The 13,848-nt window shown below is 44.2% G+C and overlaps 36 non-coding genes across 36 annotated transcripts; all 36 read right to left on the reverse strand.

Moving 5' to 3' along the window:
* Nucleotides 1-207: 207 nt before the first annotated feature.
* On the reverse strand, nt 208-280 carry Trnaf-gaa. Its single transcript has one exon. It is a non-coding gene; the product is annotated as a tRNA-Phe (tRNA).
* Nucleotides 281-566: 286 nt separating this feature from the next.
* On the reverse strand, nt 567-639 carry Trnaf-gaa. Its single transcript has one exon. It is a non-coding gene; the product is annotated as a tRNA-Phe (tRNA).
* A 286-nt stretch (nt 640-925) lies between these two features.
* On the reverse strand, nt 926-998 carry Trnaf-gaa. Its single transcript has one exon. It is a non-coding gene; the product is annotated as a tRNA-Phe (tRNA).
* Nucleotides 999-1,284: 286 nt separating this feature from the next.
* Nucleotides 1,285-1,357, reverse strand: Trnaf-gaa. The gene has a single exon. It is a non-coding gene; the product is annotated as a tRNA-Phe (tRNA).
* Nucleotides 1,358-1,643: 286 nt separating this feature from the next.
* Trnaf-gaa lies at nt 1,644-1,716 on the reverse strand. The gene has a single exon. It is a non-coding gene; the product is annotated as a tRNA-Phe (tRNA).
* Nucleotides 1,717-2,002: 286 nt separating this feature from the next.
* Nucleotides 2,003-2,075, reverse strand: Trnaf-gaa. Its single transcript has one exon. It is a non-coding gene; the product is annotated as a tRNA-Phe (tRNA).
* A 286-nt stretch (nt 2,076-2,361) lies between these two features.
* On the reverse strand, nt 2,362-2,434 carry Trnaf-gaa. Its single transcript has one exon. It is a non-coding gene; the product is annotated as a tRNA-Phe (tRNA).
* Nucleotides 2,435-2,720: 286 nt separating this feature from the next.
* Trnaf-gaa lies at nt 2,721-2,793 on the reverse strand. The gene has a single exon. It is a non-coding gene; the product is annotated as a tRNA-Phe (tRNA).
* Nucleotides 2,794-3,079: 286 nt separating this feature from the next.
* On the reverse strand, nt 3,080-3,152 carry Trnaf-gaa. Its single transcript has one exon. It is a non-coding gene; the product is annotated as a tRNA-Phe (tRNA).
* A 286-nt stretch (nt 3,153-3,438) lies between these two features.
* On the reverse strand, nt 3,439-3,511 carry Trnaf-gaa. The gene has a single exon. It is a non-coding gene; the product is annotated as a tRNA-Phe (tRNA).
* A 286-nt stretch (nt 3,512-3,797) lies between these two features.
* On the reverse strand, nt 3,798-3,870 carry Trnaf-gaa. Its single transcript has one exon. It is a non-coding gene; the product is annotated as a tRNA-Phe (tRNA).
* A 286-nt stretch (nt 3,871-4,156) lies between these two features.
* Nucleotides 4,157-4,229, reverse strand: Trnaf-gaa. Its single transcript has one exon. It is a non-coding gene; the product is annotated as a tRNA-Phe (tRNA).
* A 286-nt stretch (nt 4,230-4,515) lies between these two features.
* On the reverse strand, nt 4,516-4,588 carry Trnaf-gaa. Its single transcript has one exon. It is a non-coding gene; the product is annotated as a tRNA-Phe (tRNA).
* Nucleotides 4,589-4,874: 286 nt separating this feature from the next.
* On the reverse strand, nt 4,875-4,947 carry Trnaf-gaa. The gene has a single exon. It is a non-coding gene; the product is annotated as a tRNA-Phe (tRNA).
* A 286-nt stretch (nt 4,948-5,233) lies between these two features.
* Nucleotides 5,234-5,306, reverse strand: Trnaf-gaa. Its single transcript has one exon. It is a non-coding gene; the product is annotated as a tRNA-Phe (tRNA).
* Nucleotides 5,307-5,592: 286 nt separating this feature from the next.
* Trnaf-gaa lies at nt 5,593-5,665 on the reverse strand. The gene has a single exon. It is a non-coding gene; the product is annotated as a tRNA-Phe (tRNA).
* Nucleotides 5,666-5,951: 286 nt separating this feature from the next.
* Nucleotides 5,952-6,024, reverse strand: Trnaf-gaa. Its single transcript has one exon. It is a non-coding gene; the product is annotated as a tRNA-Phe (tRNA).
* A 286-nt stretch (nt 6,025-6,310) lies between these two features.
* Nucleotides 6,311-6,383, reverse strand: Trnaf-gaa. Its single transcript has one exon. It is a non-coding gene; the product is annotated as a tRNA-Phe (tRNA).
* A 286-nt stretch (nt 6,384-6,669) lies between these two features.
* Nucleotides 6,670-6,742, reverse strand: Trnaf-gaa. Its single transcript has one exon. It is a non-coding gene; the product is annotated as a tRNA-Phe (tRNA).
* Nucleotides 6,743-7,028: 286 nt separating this feature from the next.
* Trnaf-gaa lies at nt 7,029-7,101 on the reverse strand. Its single transcript has one exon. It is a non-coding gene; the product is annotated as a tRNA-Phe (tRNA).
* Nucleotides 7,102-7,387: 286 nt separating this feature from the next.
* Nucleotides 7,388-7,460, reverse strand: Trnaf-gaa. Its single transcript has one exon. It is a non-coding gene; the product is annotated as a tRNA-Phe (tRNA).
* A 286-nt stretch (nt 7,461-7,746) lies between these two features.
* Trnaf-gaa lies at nt 7,747-7,819 on the reverse strand. The gene has a single exon. It is a non-coding gene; the product is annotated as a tRNA-Phe (tRNA).
* Nucleotides 7,820-8,105: 286 nt separating this feature from the next.
* Nucleotides 8,106-8,178, reverse strand: Trnaf-gaa. Its single transcript has one exon. It is a non-coding gene; the product is annotated as a tRNA-Phe (tRNA).
* A 286-nt stretch (nt 8,179-8,464) lies between these two features.
* On the reverse strand, nt 8,465-8,537 carry Trnaf-gaa. The gene has a single exon. It is a non-coding gene; the product is annotated as a tRNA-Phe (tRNA).
* Nucleotides 8,538-8,823: 286 nt separating this feature from the next.
* Nucleotides 8,824-8,896, reverse strand: Trnaf-gaa. The gene has a single exon. It is a non-coding gene; the product is annotated as a tRNA-Phe (tRNA).
* Nucleotides 8,897-9,182: 286 nt separating this feature from the next.
* Trnaf-gaa lies at nt 9,183-9,255 on the reverse strand. Its single transcript has one exon. It is a non-coding gene; the product is annotated as a tRNA-Phe (tRNA).
* Nucleotides 9,256-9,541: 286 nt separating this feature from the next.
* Trnaf-gaa lies at nt 9,542-9,614 on the reverse strand. Its single transcript has one exon. It is a non-coding gene; the product is annotated as a tRNA-Phe (tRNA).
* A 286-nt stretch (nt 9,615-9,900) lies between these two features.
* Trnaf-gaa lies at nt 9,901-9,973 on the reverse strand. Its single transcript has one exon. It is a non-coding gene; the product is annotated as a tRNA-Phe (tRNA).
* Nucleotides 9,974-10,259: 286 nt separating this feature from the next.
* On the reverse strand, nt 10,260-10,332 carry Trnaf-gaa. Its single transcript has one exon. It is a non-coding gene; the product is annotated as a tRNA-Phe (tRNA).
* A 286-nt stretch (nt 10,333-10,618) lies between these two features.
* Nucleotides 10,619-10,691, reverse strand: Trnaf-gaa. The gene has a single exon. It is a non-coding gene; the product is annotated as a tRNA-Phe (tRNA).
* A 286-nt stretch (nt 10,692-10,977) lies between these two features.
* Trnaf-gaa lies at nt 10,978-11,050 on the reverse strand. Its single transcript has one exon. It is a non-coding gene; the product is annotated as a tRNA-Phe (tRNA).
* A 286-nt stretch (nt 11,051-11,336) lies between these two features.
* Trnaf-gaa lies at nt 11,337-11,409 on the reverse strand. The gene has a single exon. It is a non-coding gene; the product is annotated as a tRNA-Phe (tRNA).
* Nucleotides 11,410-11,695: 286 nt separating this feature from the next.
* Trnaf-gaa lies at nt 11,696-11,768 on the reverse strand. The gene has a single exon. It is a non-coding gene; the product is annotated as a tRNA-Phe (tRNA).
* A 644-nt stretch (nt 11,769-12,412) lies between these two features.
* On the reverse strand, nt 12,413-12,485 carry Trnaf-gaa. Its single transcript has one exon. It is a non-coding gene; the product is annotated as a tRNA-Phe (tRNA).
* Nucleotides 12,486-13,129: 644 nt separating this feature from the next.
* Trnaf-gaa lies at nt 13,130-13,203 on the reverse strand. The gene has a single exon. It is a non-coding gene; the product is annotated as a tRNA-Phe (tRNA).
* A 287-nt stretch (nt 13,204-13,490) lies between these two features.
* Nucleotides 13,491-13,563, reverse strand: Trnaf-gaa. The gene has a single exon. It is a non-coding gene; the product is annotated as a tRNA-Phe (tRNA).
* Between the last annotated feature and the right edge of the window lie 285 nt (nt 13,564-13,848).

Here is a 13,848-nt window from a genome sequence, read left to right on the forward strand (position 1 = left end):
GGAAATTGGTTGGCATGGCAAATAAAAAAATGTCAGGGAAACATAAGGCATCTCTTCCGAAATGAAGTTAGCTAATGCATATTCTGTTCTGAAATATTTTGCAGATACTCTGTGAGATTGGTGACTTTTGACTTTTGATTTGGGGTAAACATATTCATAAAACTGACTTCCAAAAAGTGTGGTCAGCCGCCAGAGTCCTGCACTCTGTGCCGGAACCCGGGATTGAACCGGGGGCCTTTAGATCTTCAGTCTAACGCTCTCCCAACTGAGCTATTCCGGCCGACGAGGAAGTCTGTCATTTGAAACGAGCACTAGGCTAGGCGAGGGCGAGATATGTGCGAATCTATGATGACATAAATGGAAATTGGTTGGCATGGCAAATAAAAAAATGTCAGGGAAACATAAGGCATCTCTTCCGAAATGAAGTTAGCTAATGCATATTCTGTTCTGAAATATTTTGCAGATACTCTGTGAGATTGGTGACTTTTGACTTTTGATTTGGGGTAAACATATTCATAAAACTGACTTCCAAAAAGTGTGGTCAGCCGCCAGAGTCCTGCACTCTGTGCCGGAACCCGGGATTGAACCGGGGGCCTTTAGATCTTCAGTCTAACGCTCTCCCAACTGAGCTATTCCGGCCGACGAGGAAGACTGTCATTTGAAACGAGCACTAGGCTAGGCGAGGGCGAGATATGTGCGAATCTATGATGACATAAATGGAAATTGGTTGGCATGGCAAATAAAAAAATGTCAGGGAAACATAAGGCATCTCTTCCGAAATGAAGTTAGCTAATGCATATTCTGTTCTGAAATATTTTGCAGATACTCTGTGAGATTGGTGACTTTTGACTTTTGATTTGGGGTAAACATATTCATAAAACTGACTTCCAAAAAGTGTGGTCAGCCGCCAGAGTCCTGCACTCTGTGCCGGAACCCGGGATTGAACCGGGGGCCTTTAGATCTTCAGTCTAACGCTCTCCCAACTGAGCTATTCCGGCCGACGAGGAAGACTGTCATTTGAAACGAGCACTAGGCTAGGCGAGGGCGAGATATGTGCGAATCTATGATGACATAAATGGAAATTGGTTGGCATGGCAAATAAAAAAATGTCAGGGAAACATAAGGCATCTCTTCCGAAATGAAGTTAGCTAATGCATATTCTGTTCTGAAATATTTTGCAGATACTCTGTGAGATTGGTGACTTTTGACTTTTGATTTGGGGTAAACATATTCATAAAACTGACTTCCAAAAAGTGTGGTCAGCCGCCAGAGTCCTGCACTCTGTGCCGGAACCCGGGATTGAACCGGGGGCCTTTAGATCTTCAGTCTAACGCTCTCCCAACTGAGCTATTCCGGCCGACGAGGAAGTCTGTCATTTGAAACGAGCACTAGGCTAGGCGAGGGCGAGATATGTGCGAATCTATGATGACATAAATGGAAATTGGTTGGCATGGCAAATAAAAAAATGTCAGGGAAACATAAGGCATCTCTTCCGAAATGAAGTTAGCTAATGCATATTCTGTTCTGAAATATTTTGCAGATACTCTGTGAGATTGGTGACTTTTGACTTTTGATTTGGGGTAAACATATTCATAAAACTGACTTCCAAAAAGTGTGGTCAGCCGCCAGAGTCCTGCACTCTGTGCCGGAACCCGGGATTGAACCGGGGGCCTTTAGATCTTCAGTCTAACGCTCTCCCAACTGAGCTATTCCGGCCGACGAGGAAGTCTGTCATTTGAAACGAGCACTAGGCTAGGCGAGGGCGAGATATGTGCGAATCTATGATGACATAAATGGAAATTGGTTGGCATGGCAAATAAAAAAATGTCAGGGAAACATAAGGCATCTCTTCCGAAATGAAGTTAGCTAATGCATATTCTGTTCTGAAATATTTTGCAGATACTCTGTGAGATTGGTGACTTTTGACTTTTGATTTGGGGTAAACATATTCATAAAACTGACTTCCAAAAAGTGTGGTCAGCCGCCAGAGTCCTGCACTCTGTGCCGGAACCCGGGATTGAACCGGGGGCCTTTAGATCTTCAGTCTAACGCTCTCCCAACTGAGCTATTCCGGCCGACGAGGAAGTCTGTCATTTGAAACGAGCACTAGGCTAGGCGAGGGCGAGATATGTGCGAATCTATGATGACATAAATGGAAATTGGTTGGCATGGCAAATAAAAAAATGTCAGGGAAACATAAGGCATCTCTTCCGAAATGAAGTTAGCTAATGCATATTCTGTTCTGAAATATTTTGCAGATACTCTGTGAGATTGGTGACTTTTGACTTTTGATTTGGGGTAAACATATTCATAAAACTGACTTCCAAAAAGTGTGGTCAGCCGCCAGAGTCCTGCACTCTGTGCCGGAACCCGGGATTGAACCGGGGGCCTTTAGATCTTCAGTCTAACGCTCTCCCAACTGAGCTATTCCGGCCGACGAGGAAGACTGTCATTTGAAACGAGCACTAGGCTAGGCGAGGGCGAGATATGTGCGAATCTATGATGACATAAATGGAAATTGGTTGGCATGGCAAATAAAAAAATGTCAGGGAAACATAAGGCATCTCTTCCGAAATGAAGTTAGCTAATGCATATTCTGTTCTGAAATATTTTGCAGATACTCTGTGAGATTGGTGACTTTTGACTTTTGATTTGGGGTAAACATATTCATAAAACTGACTTCCAAAAAGTGTGGTCAGCCGCCAGAGTCCTGCACTCTGTGCCGGAACCCGGGATTGAACCGGGGGCCTTTAGATCTTCAGTCTAACGCTCTCCCAACTGAGCTATTCCGGCCGACGAGGAAGACTGTCATTTGAAACGAGCACTAGGCTAGGCGAGGGCGAGATATGTGCGAATCTATGATGACATAAATGGAAATTGGTTGGCATGGCAAATAAAAAAATGTCAGGGAAACATAAGGCATCTCTTCCGAAATGAAGTTAGCTAATGCATATTCTGTTCTGAAATATTTTGCAGATACTCTGTGAGATTGGTGACTTTTGACTTTTGATTTGGGGTAAACATATTCATAAAACTGACTTCCAAAAAGTGTGGTCAGCCGCCAGAGTCCTGCACTCTGTGCCGGAACCCGGGATTGAACCGGGGGCCTTTAGATCTTCAGTCTAACGCTCTCCCAACTGAGCTATTCCGGCCGACGAGGAAGTCTGTCATTTGAAACGAGCACTAGGCTAGGCGAGGGCGAGATATGTGCGAATCTATGATGACATAAATGGAAATTGGTTGGCATGGCAAATAAAAAAATGTCAGGGAAACATAAGGCATCTCTTCCGAAATGAAGTTAGCTAATGCATATTCTGTTCTGAAATATTTTGCAGATACTCTGTGAGATTGGTGACTTTTGACTTTTGATTTGGGGTAAACATATTCATAAAACTGACTTCCAAAAAGTGTGGTCAGCCGCCAGAGTCCTGCACTCTGTGCCGGAACCCGGGATTGAACCGGGGGCCTTTAGATCTTCAGTCTAACGCTCTCCCAACTGAGCTATTCCGGCCGACGAGGAAGACTGTCATTTGAAACGAGCACTAGGCTAGGCGAGGGCGAGATATGTGCGAATCTATGATGACATAAATGGAAATTGGTTGGCATGGCAAATAAAAAAATGTCAGGGAAACATAAGGCATCTCTTCCGAAATGAAGTTAGCTAATGCATATTCTGTTCTGAAATATTTTGCAGATACTCTGTGAGATTGGTGACTTTTGACTTTTGATTTGGGGTAAACATATTCATAAAACTGACTTCCAAAAAGTGTGGTCAGCCGCCAGAGTCCTGCACTCTGTGCCGGAACCCGGGATTGAACCGGGGGCCTTTAGATCTTCAGTCTAACGCTCTCCCAACTGAGCTATTCCGGCCGACGAGGAAGTCTGTCATTTGAAACGAGCACTAGGCTAGGCGAGGGCGAGATATGTGCGAATCTATGATGACATAAATGGAAATTGGTTGGCATGGCAAATAAAAAAATGTCAGGGAAACATAAGGCATCTCTTCCGAAATGAAGTTAGCTAATGCATATTCTGTTCTGAAATATTTTGCAGATACTCTGTGAGATTGGTGACTTTTGACTTTTGATTTGGGGTAAACATATTCATAAAACTGACTTCCAAAAAGTGTGGTCAGCCGCCAGAGTCCTGCACTCTGTGCCGGAACCCGGGATTGAACCGGGGGCCTTTAGATCTTCAGTCTAACGCTCTCCCAACTGAGCTATTCCGGCCGACGAGGAAGACTGTCATTTGAAACGAGCACTAGGCTAGGCGAGGGCGAGATATGTGCGAATCTATGATGACATAAATGGAAATTGGTTGGCATGGCAAATAAAAAAATGTCAGGGAAACATAAGGCATCTCTTCCGAAATGAAGTTAGCTAATGCATATTCTGTTCTGAAATATTTTGCAGATACTCTGTGAGATTGGTGACTTTTGACTTTTGATTTGGGGTAAACATATTCATAAAACTGACTTCCAAAAAGTGTGGTCAGCCGCCAGAGTCCTGCACTCTGTGCCGGAACCCGGGATTGAACCGGGGGCCTTTAGATCTTCAGTCTAACGCTCTCCCAACTGAGCTATTCCGGCCGACGAGGAAGTCTGTCATTTGAAACGAGCACTAGGCTAGGCGAGGGCGAGATATGTGCGAATCTATGATGACATAAATGGAAATTGGTTGGCATGGCAAATAAAAAAATGTCAGGGAAACATAAGGCATCTCTTCCGAAATGAAGTTAGCTAATGCATATTCTGTTCTGAAATATTTTGCAGATACTCTGTGAGATTGGTGACTTTTGACTTTTGATTTGGGGTAAACATATTCATAAAACTGACTTCCAAAAAGTGTGGTCAGCCGCCAGAGTCCTGCACTCTGTGCCGGAACCCGGGATTGAACCGGGGGCCTTTAGATCTTCAGTCTAACGCTCTCCCAACTGAGCTATTCCGGCCGACGAGGAAGACTGTCATTTGAAACGAGCACTAGGCTAGGCGAGGGCGAGATATGTGCGAATCTATGATGACATAAATGGAAATTGGTTGGCATGGCAAATAAAAAAATGTCAGGGAAACATAAGGCATCTCTTCCGAAATGAAGTTAGCTAATGCATATTCTGTTCTGAAATATTTTGCAGATACTCTGTGAGATTGGTGACTTTTGACTTTTGATTTGGGGTAAACATATTCATAAAACTGACTTCCAAAAAGTGTGGTCAGCCGCCAGAGTCCTGCACTCTGTGCCGGAACCCGGGATTGAACCGGGGGCCTTTAGATCTTCAGTCTAACGCTCTCCCAACTGAGCTATTCCGGCCGACGAGGAAGACTGTCATTTGAAACGAGCACTAGGCTAGGCGAGGGCGAGATATGTGCGAATCTATGATGACATAAATGGAAATTGGTTGGCATGGCAAATAAAAAAATGTCAGGGAAACATAAGGCATCTCTTCCGAAATGAAGTTAGCTAATGCATATTCTGTTCTGAAATATTTTGCAGATACTCTGTGAGATTGGTGACTTTTGACTTTTGATTTGGGGTAAACATATTCATAAAACTGACTTCCAAAAAGTGTGGTCAGCCGCCAGAGTCCTGCACTCTGTGCCGGAACCCGGGATTGAACCGGGGGCCTTTAGATCTTCAGTCTAACGCTCTCCCAACTGAGCTATTCCGGCCGACGAGGAAGTCTGTCATTTGAAACGAGCACTAGGCTAGGCGAGGGCGAGATATGTGCGAATCTATGATGACATAAATGGAAATTGGTTGGCATGGCAAATAAAAAAATGTCAGGGAAACATAAGGCATCTCTTCCGAAATGAAGTTAGCTAATGCATATTCTGTTCTGAAATATTTTGCAGATACTCTGTGAGATTGGTGACTTTTGACTTTTGATTTGGGGTAAACATATTCATAAAACTGACTTCCAAAAAGTGTGGTCAGCCGCCAGAGTCCTGCACTCTGTGCCGGAACCCGGGATTGAACCGGGGGCCTTTAGATCTTCAGTCTAACGCTCTCCCAACTGAGCTATTCCGGCCGACGAGGAAGTCTGTCATTTGAAACGAGCACTAGGCTAGGCGAGGGCGAGATATGTGCGAATCTATGATGACATAAATGGAAATTGGTTGGCATGGCAAATAAAAAAATGTCAGGGAAACATAAGGCATCTCTTCCGAAATGAAGTTAGCTAATGCATATTCTGTTCTGAAATATTTTGCAGATACTCTGTGAGATTGGTGACTTTTGACTTTTGATTTGGGGTAAACATATTCATAAAACTGACTTCCAAAAAGTGTGGTCAGCCGCCAGAGTCCTGCACTCTGTGCCGGAACCCGGGATTGAACCGGGGGCCTTTAGATCTTCAGTCTAACGCTCTCCCAACTGAGCTATTCCGGCCGACGAGGAAGTCTGTCATTTGAAACGAGCACTAGGCTAGGCGAGGGCGAGATATGTGCGAATCTATGATGACATAAATGGAAATTGGTTGGCATGGCAAATAAAAAAATGTCAGGGAAACATAAGGCATCTCTTCCGAAATGAAGTTAGCTAATGCATATTCTGTTCTGAAATATTTTGCAGATACTCTGTGAGATTGGTGACTTTTGACTTTTGATTTGGGGTAAACATATTCATAAAACTGACTTCCAAAAAGTGTGGTCAGCCGCCAGAGTCCTGCACTCTGTGCCGGAACCCGGGATTGAACCGGGGGCCTTTAGATCTTCAGTCTAACGCTCTCCCAACTGAGCTATTCCGGCCGACGAGGAAGACTGTCATTTGAAACGAGCACTAGGCTAGGCGAGGGCGAGATATGTGCGAATCTATGATGACATAAATGGAAATTGGTTGGCATGGCAAATAAAAAAATGTCAGGGAAACATAAGGCATCTCTTCCGAAATGAAGTTAGCTAATGCATATTCTGTTCTGAAATATTTTGCAGATACTCTGTGAGATTGGTGACTTTTGACTTTTGATTTGGGGTAAACATATTCATAAAACTGACTTCCAAAAAGTGTGGTCAGCCGCCAGAGTCCTGCACTCTGTGCCGGAACCCGGGATTGAACCGGGGGCCTTTAGATCTTCAGTCTAACGCTCTCCCAACTGAGCTATTCCGGCCGACGAGGAAGACTGTCATTTGAAACGAGCACTAGGCTAGGCGAGGGCGAGATATGTGCGAATCTATGATGACATAAATGGAAATTGGTTGGCATGGCAAATAAAAAAATGTCAGGGAAACATAAGGCATCTCTTCCGAAATGAAGTTAGCTAATGCATATTCTGTTCTGAAATATTTTGCAGATACTCTGTGAGATTGGTGACTTTTGACTTTTGATTTGGGGTAAACATATTCATAAAACTGACTTCCAAAAAGTGTGGTCAGCCGCCAGAGTCCTGCACTCTGTGCCGGAACCCGGGATTGAACCGGGGGCCTTTAGATCTTCAGTCTAACGCTCTCCCAACTGAGCTATTCCGGCCGACGAGGAAGTCTGTCATTTGAAACGAGCACTAGGCTAGGCGAGGGCGAGATATGTGCGAATCTATGATGACATAAATGGAAATTGGTTGGCATGGCAAATAAAAAAATGTCAGGGAAACATAAGGCATCTCTTCCGAAATGAAGTTAGCTAATGCATATTCTGTTCTGAAATATTTTGCAGATACTCTGTGAGATTGGTGACTTTTGACTTTTGATTTGGGGTAAACATATTCATAAAACTGACTTCCAAAAAGTGTGGTCAGCCGCCAGAGTCCTGCACTCTGTGCCGGAACCCGGGATTGAACCGGGGGCCTTTAGATCTTCAGTCTAACGCTCTCCCAACTGAGCTATTCCGGCCGACGAGGAAGACTGTCATTTGAAACGAGCACTAGGCTAGGCGAGGGCGAGATATGTGCGAATCTATGATGACATAAATGGAAATTGGTTGGCATGGCAAATAAAAAAATGTCAGGGAAACATAAGGCATCTCTTCCGAAATGAAGTTAGCTAATGCATATTCTGTTCTGAAATATTTTGCAGATACTCTGTGAGATTGGTGACTTTTGACTTTTGATTTGGGGTAAACATATTCATAAAACTGACTTCCAAAAAGTGTGGTCAGCCGCCAGAGTCCTGCACTCTGTGCCGGAACCCGGGATTGAACCGGGGGCCTTTAGATCTTCAGTCTAACGCTCTCCCAACTGAGCTATTCCGGCCGACGAGGAAGTCTGTCATTTGAAACGAGCACTAGGCTAGGCGAGGGCGAGATATGTGCGAATCTATGATGACATAAATGGAAATTGGTTGGCATGGCAAATAAAAAAATGTCAGGGAAACATAAGGCATCTCTTCCGAAATGAAGTTAGCTAATGCATATTCTGTTCTGAAATATTTTGCAGATACTCTGTGAGATTGGTGACTTTTGACTTTTGATTTGGGGTAAACATATTCATAAAACTGACTTCCAAAAAGTGTGGTCAGCCGCCAGAGTCCTGCACTCTGTGCCGGAACCCGGGATTGAACCGGGGGCCTTTAGATCTTCAGTCTAACGCTCTCCCAACTGAGCTATTCCGGCCGACGAGGAAGACTGTCATTTGAAACGAGCACTAGGCTAGGCGAGGGCGAGATATGTGCGAATCTATGATGACATAAATGGAAATTGGTTGGCATGGCAAATAAAAAAATGTCAGGGAAACATAAGGCATCTCTTCCGAAATGAAGTTAGCTAATGCATATTCTGTTCTGAAATATTTTGCAGATACTCTGTGAGATTGGTGACTTTTGACTTTTGATTTGGGGTAAACATATTCATAAAACTGACTTCCAAAAAGTGTGGTCAGCCGCCAGAGTCCTGCACTCTGTGCCGGAACCCGGGATTGAACCGGGGGCCTTTAGATCTTCAGTCTAACGCTCTCCCAACTGAGCTATTCCGGCCGACGAGGAAGTCTGTCATTTGAAACGAGCACTAGGCTAGGCGAGGGCGAGATATGTGCGAATCTATGATGACATAAATGGAAATTGGTTGGCATGGCAAATAAAAAAATGTCAGGGAAACATAAGGCATCTCTTCCGAAATGAAGTTAGCTAATGCATATTCTGTTCTGAAATATTTTGCAGATACTCTGTGAGATTGGTGACTTTTGACTTTTGATTTGGGGTAAACATATTCATAAAACTGACTTCCAAAAAGTGTGGTCAGCCGCCAGAGTCCTGCACTCTGTGCCGGAACCCGGGATTGAACCGGGGGCCTTTAGATCTTCAGTCTAACGCTCTCCCAACTGAGCTATTCCGGCCGACGAGGAAGACTGTCATTTGAAACGAGCACTAGGCTAGGCGAGGGCGAGATATGTGCGAATCTATGATGACATAAATGGAAATTGGTTGGCATGGCAAATAAAAAAATGTCAGGGAAACATAAGGCATCTCTTCCGAAATGAAGTTAGCTAATGCATATTCTGTTCTGAAATATTTTGCAGATACTCTGTGAGATTGGTGACTTTTGACTTTTGATTTGGGGTAAACATATTCATAAAACTGACTTCCAAAAAGTGTGGTCAGCCGCCAGAGTCCTGCACTCTGTGCCGGAACCCGGGATTGAACCGGGGGCCTTTAGATCTTCAGTCTAACGCTCTCCCAACTGAGCTATTCCGGCCGACGAGGAAGTCTGTCATTTGAAACGAGCACTAGGCTAGGCGAGGGCGAGATATGTGCGAATCTATGATGACATAAATGGAAATTGGTTGGCATGGCAAATAAAAAAATGTCAGGGAAACATAAGGCATCTCTTCCGAAATGAAGTTAGCTAATGCATATTCTGTTCTGAAATATTTTGCAGATACTCTGTGAGATTGGTGACTTTTGACTTTTGATTTGGGGTAAACATATTCATAAAACTGACTTCCAAAAAGTGTGGTCAGCCGCCAGAGTCCTGCACTCTGTGCCGGAACCCGGGATTGAACCGGGGGCCTTTAGATCTTCAGTCTAACGCTCTCCCAACTGAGCTATTCCGGCCGACGAGGAAGACTGTCATTTGAAACGAGCACTAGGCTAGGCGAGGGCGAGATATGTGCGAATCTATGATGACATAAATGGAAATTGGTTGGCATGGCAAATAAAAAAATGTCAGGGAAACATAAGGCATCTCTTCCGAAATGAAGTTAGCTAATGCATATTCTGTTCTGAAATATTTTGCAGATACTCTGTGAGATTGGTGACTTTTGACTTTTGATTTGGGGTAAACATATTCATAAAACTGACTTCCAAAAAGTGTGGTCAGCCGCCAGAGTCCTGCACTCTGTGCCGGAACCCGGGATTGAACCGGGGGCCTTTAGATCTTCAGTCTAACGCTCTCCCAACTGAGCTATTCCGGCCGACGAGGAAGACTGTCATTTGAAACGAGCACTAGGCTAGGCGAGGGCGAGATATGTGCGAATCTATGATGACATAAATGGAAATTGGTTGGCATGGCAAATAAAAAAATGTCAGGGAAACATAAGGCATCTCTTCCGAAATGAAGTTAGCTAATGCATATTCTGTTCTGAAATATTTTGCAGATACTCTGTGAGATTGGTGACTTTTGACTTTTGATTTGGGGTAAACATATTCATAAAACTGACTTCCAAAAAGTGTGGTCAGCCGCCAGAGTCCTGCACTCTGTGCCGGAACCCGGGATTGAACCGGGGGCCTTTAGATCTTCAGTCTAACGCTCTCCCAACTGAGCTATTCCGGCCGACGAGGAAGTCTGTCATTTGAAACGAGCACTAGGCTAGGCGAGGGCGAGATATGTGCGAATCTATGATGACATAAATGGAAATTGGTTGGCATGGCAAATAAAAAAATGTCAGGGAAACATAAGGCATCTCTTCCGAAATGAAGTTAGCTAATGCATATTCTGTTCTGAAATATTTTGCAGATACTCTGTGAGATTGGTGACTTTTGACTTTTGATTTGGGGTAAACATATTCATAAAACTGACTTCCAAAAAGTGTGGTCAGCCGCCAGAGTCCTGCACTCTGTGCCGGAACCCGGGATTGAACCGGGGGCCTTTAGATCTTCAGTCTAACGCTCTCCCAACTGAGCTATTCCGGCCGACGAGGAAGACTGTCATTTGAAACGAGCACTAGGCTAGGCGAGGGCGAGATATGTGCGAATCTATGATGACATAAATGGAAATTGGTTGGCATGGCAAATAAAAAAATGTCAGGGAAACATAAGGCATCTCTTCCGAAATGAAGTTAGCTAATGCATATTCTGTTCTGAAATATTTTGCAGATACTCTGTGAGATTGGTGACTTTTGACTTTTGATTTGGGGTAAACATATTCATAAAACTGACTTCCAAAAAGTGTGGTCAGCCGCCAGAGTCCTGCACTCTGTGCCGGAACCCGGGATTGAACCGGGGGCCTTTAGATCTTCAGTCTAACGCTCTCCCAACTGAGCTATTCCGGCCGACGAGGAAGTCTGTCATTTGAAACGAGCACTAGGCTAGGCGAGGGCGAGATATGTGCGAATCTATGATGACATAAATGGAAATTGGTTGGCATGGCAAATAAAAAAATGTCAGGGAAACATAAGGCATCTCTTCCGAAATGAAGTTAGCTAATGCATATTCTGTTCTGAAATATTTTGCAGATACTCTGTGAGATTGGTGACTTTTGACTTTTGATTTGGGGTAAACATATTCATAAAACTGACTTCCAAAAAGTGTGGTCAGCCGCCAGAGTCCTGCACTCTGTGCCGGAACCCGGGATTGAACCGGGGGCCTTTAGATCTTCAGTCTAACGCTCTCCCAACTGAGCTATTCCGGCCGACGAGGAAGACTGTCATTTGAAACGAGCACTAGGCTAGGCGAGGGCGAGATATGTGCGAATCTATGATGACATAAATGGAAATTGGTTGGCATGGCAAATAAAAAAATGTCAGGGAAACATAAGGCATCTCTTCCGAAATGAAGTTAGCTAATGCATATTCTGTTCTGAAATATTTTGCAGATACTCTGTGAGATTGGTGACTTTTGACTTTTGATTTGGGGTAAACATATTCATAAAACTGACTTCCAAAAAGTGTGGTCAGCCGCCAGAGTCCTGCACTCTGTGCGGAACCCGGGATTGAACCGGGGGCCTTTAGATCTTCAGTCTAACGCTCTCCCAACTGAGCTATTCCGGCCGACGAGGAAGTCTGTCATTTGAAACGAGCACTAGGCTAGGCGAGGGCGAGATATGTGCGAATCTATGATGACATAAATGGAAATTGGTTGGCATGGCAAATAAAAAAATGTCAGGGAAACATAAGGCATCTCTTCCGAAATGAAGTTAGCTAATGCATATTCTGTTCTGAAATATTTTGCAGATACTCTGTGAGATTGGTGACTTTTGACTTTTGATTTGGGGTAAACATATTCATAAAACTGACTTCCAAAAAGTGTGGTCAGCCGCCAGAGTCCTGCACTCTGTGCCGGAACCCGGGATTGAACCGGGGGCCTTTAGATCTTCAGTCTAACGCTCTCCCAACTGAGCTATTCCGGCCGACGAGGAAGACTGTCATTTGAAACGAGCACTAGGCTAGGCGAGGGCGAGATATGTGCGAATCTATGATGACATAAATGGAAATTGGTTGGCATGGCAAATAAAAAAATGTCAGGGAAACATAAGGCATCTCTTCCGAAATGAAGTTAGCTAATGCATATTCTGTTCTGAAATATTTTGCAGATACTCTGTGAGATTGGTGACTTTTGACTTTTGATTTGGGGTAAACATATTCATAAAACTGACTTCCAAAAAGTGTGGTCAGCCGCCAGAGTCCTGCACTCTGTGCCGGAACCGGGATTGAACCGGGGGCCTTTAGATCTTCAGTCTAACGCTCTCCCAACTGAGCTATTCCGGCCGACGAGGAAGTCTGTCATTTGAAACGAGCACTAGGCTAGGCGAGGGCGAGATATGTGCGAATCTATGATGACATAAATGGAAATTGGTTGGCATGGCAAATAAAAAAATGTCAGGGAAACATAAGGCATCTCTTCCGAAATGAAGTTAGCTAATGCATATTCTGTTCTGAAATATTTTGCAGATACTCTGTGAGATTGGTGACTTTTGACTTTTGATTTGGGGTAAACATATTCATAAAACTGACTTCCAAAAAGTGTGGTCAGCCGCCAGAGTCCTGCACTCTGTGCCGGAACCCGGGATTGAACCGGGGGCCTTTAGATCTTCAGTCCTAACGCTCTCCCAACTGAGCTATTCCGGCCGACGAGGAAGTCTGTCATTTGAAACGAGCACTAGGCTAGGCGAGGGCGAGATATGTGCGAATTCTATGATGACATAAATGGAAATTGGTTGGCATGGCAAATAAAAAAATGTCAGGGAAACATAAGGCATCTCTTCCGAAATGAAGTTAGCTAATGCATATTCTGTTCTGAAATATTTTGCAGATACTCTGTGAGATTGGTGACTTTTGACTTTTGATTTGGGGTAAACATATTCATAAAACTGACTTCCAAAAAGTGTGGTCAGCCGCCAGAGTCCTGCACTCTGTGCCGGAACCCGGGATTGAACCGGGGGCCTTTAGATCTTCAGTCTAACGCTCTCCCAACTGAGCTATTCCGGCCGACGAGGAAGACTGTCATTTGAAACGAGCACTAGGCTAGGCGAGGGCGAGATATGTGCGAATCTATGATGACATAAATGGAAATTGGTTGGCATGGCAAATAAAAAAATGTCAGGGAAACATAAGGCATCTCTTCCGAAATGAAGTTAGCTAATGCATATTCTGTTCTGAAATATTTTGCAGATACTCTGTGAGATTGGTGACTTTTGACTTTTGATTTGGGGTAAACATATTCATAAAACTGACTTCCAAAAAGTGTGGTCAGCCGCCAGAGTCCTGCACTCT

The sequence above is a fragment of the Haliotis rufescens genome, unplaced genomic scaffold, assembly GCF_023055435.1.
Source record: "Haliotis rufescens isolate VD_foot unplaced genomic scaffold, xgHalRufe1.0.p SCAF_21, whole genome shotgun sequence".
Lineage (NCBI taxonomy): Eukaryota > Metazoa > Mollusca > Gastropoda > Lepetellida > Haliotidae > Haliotis > Haliotis rufescens.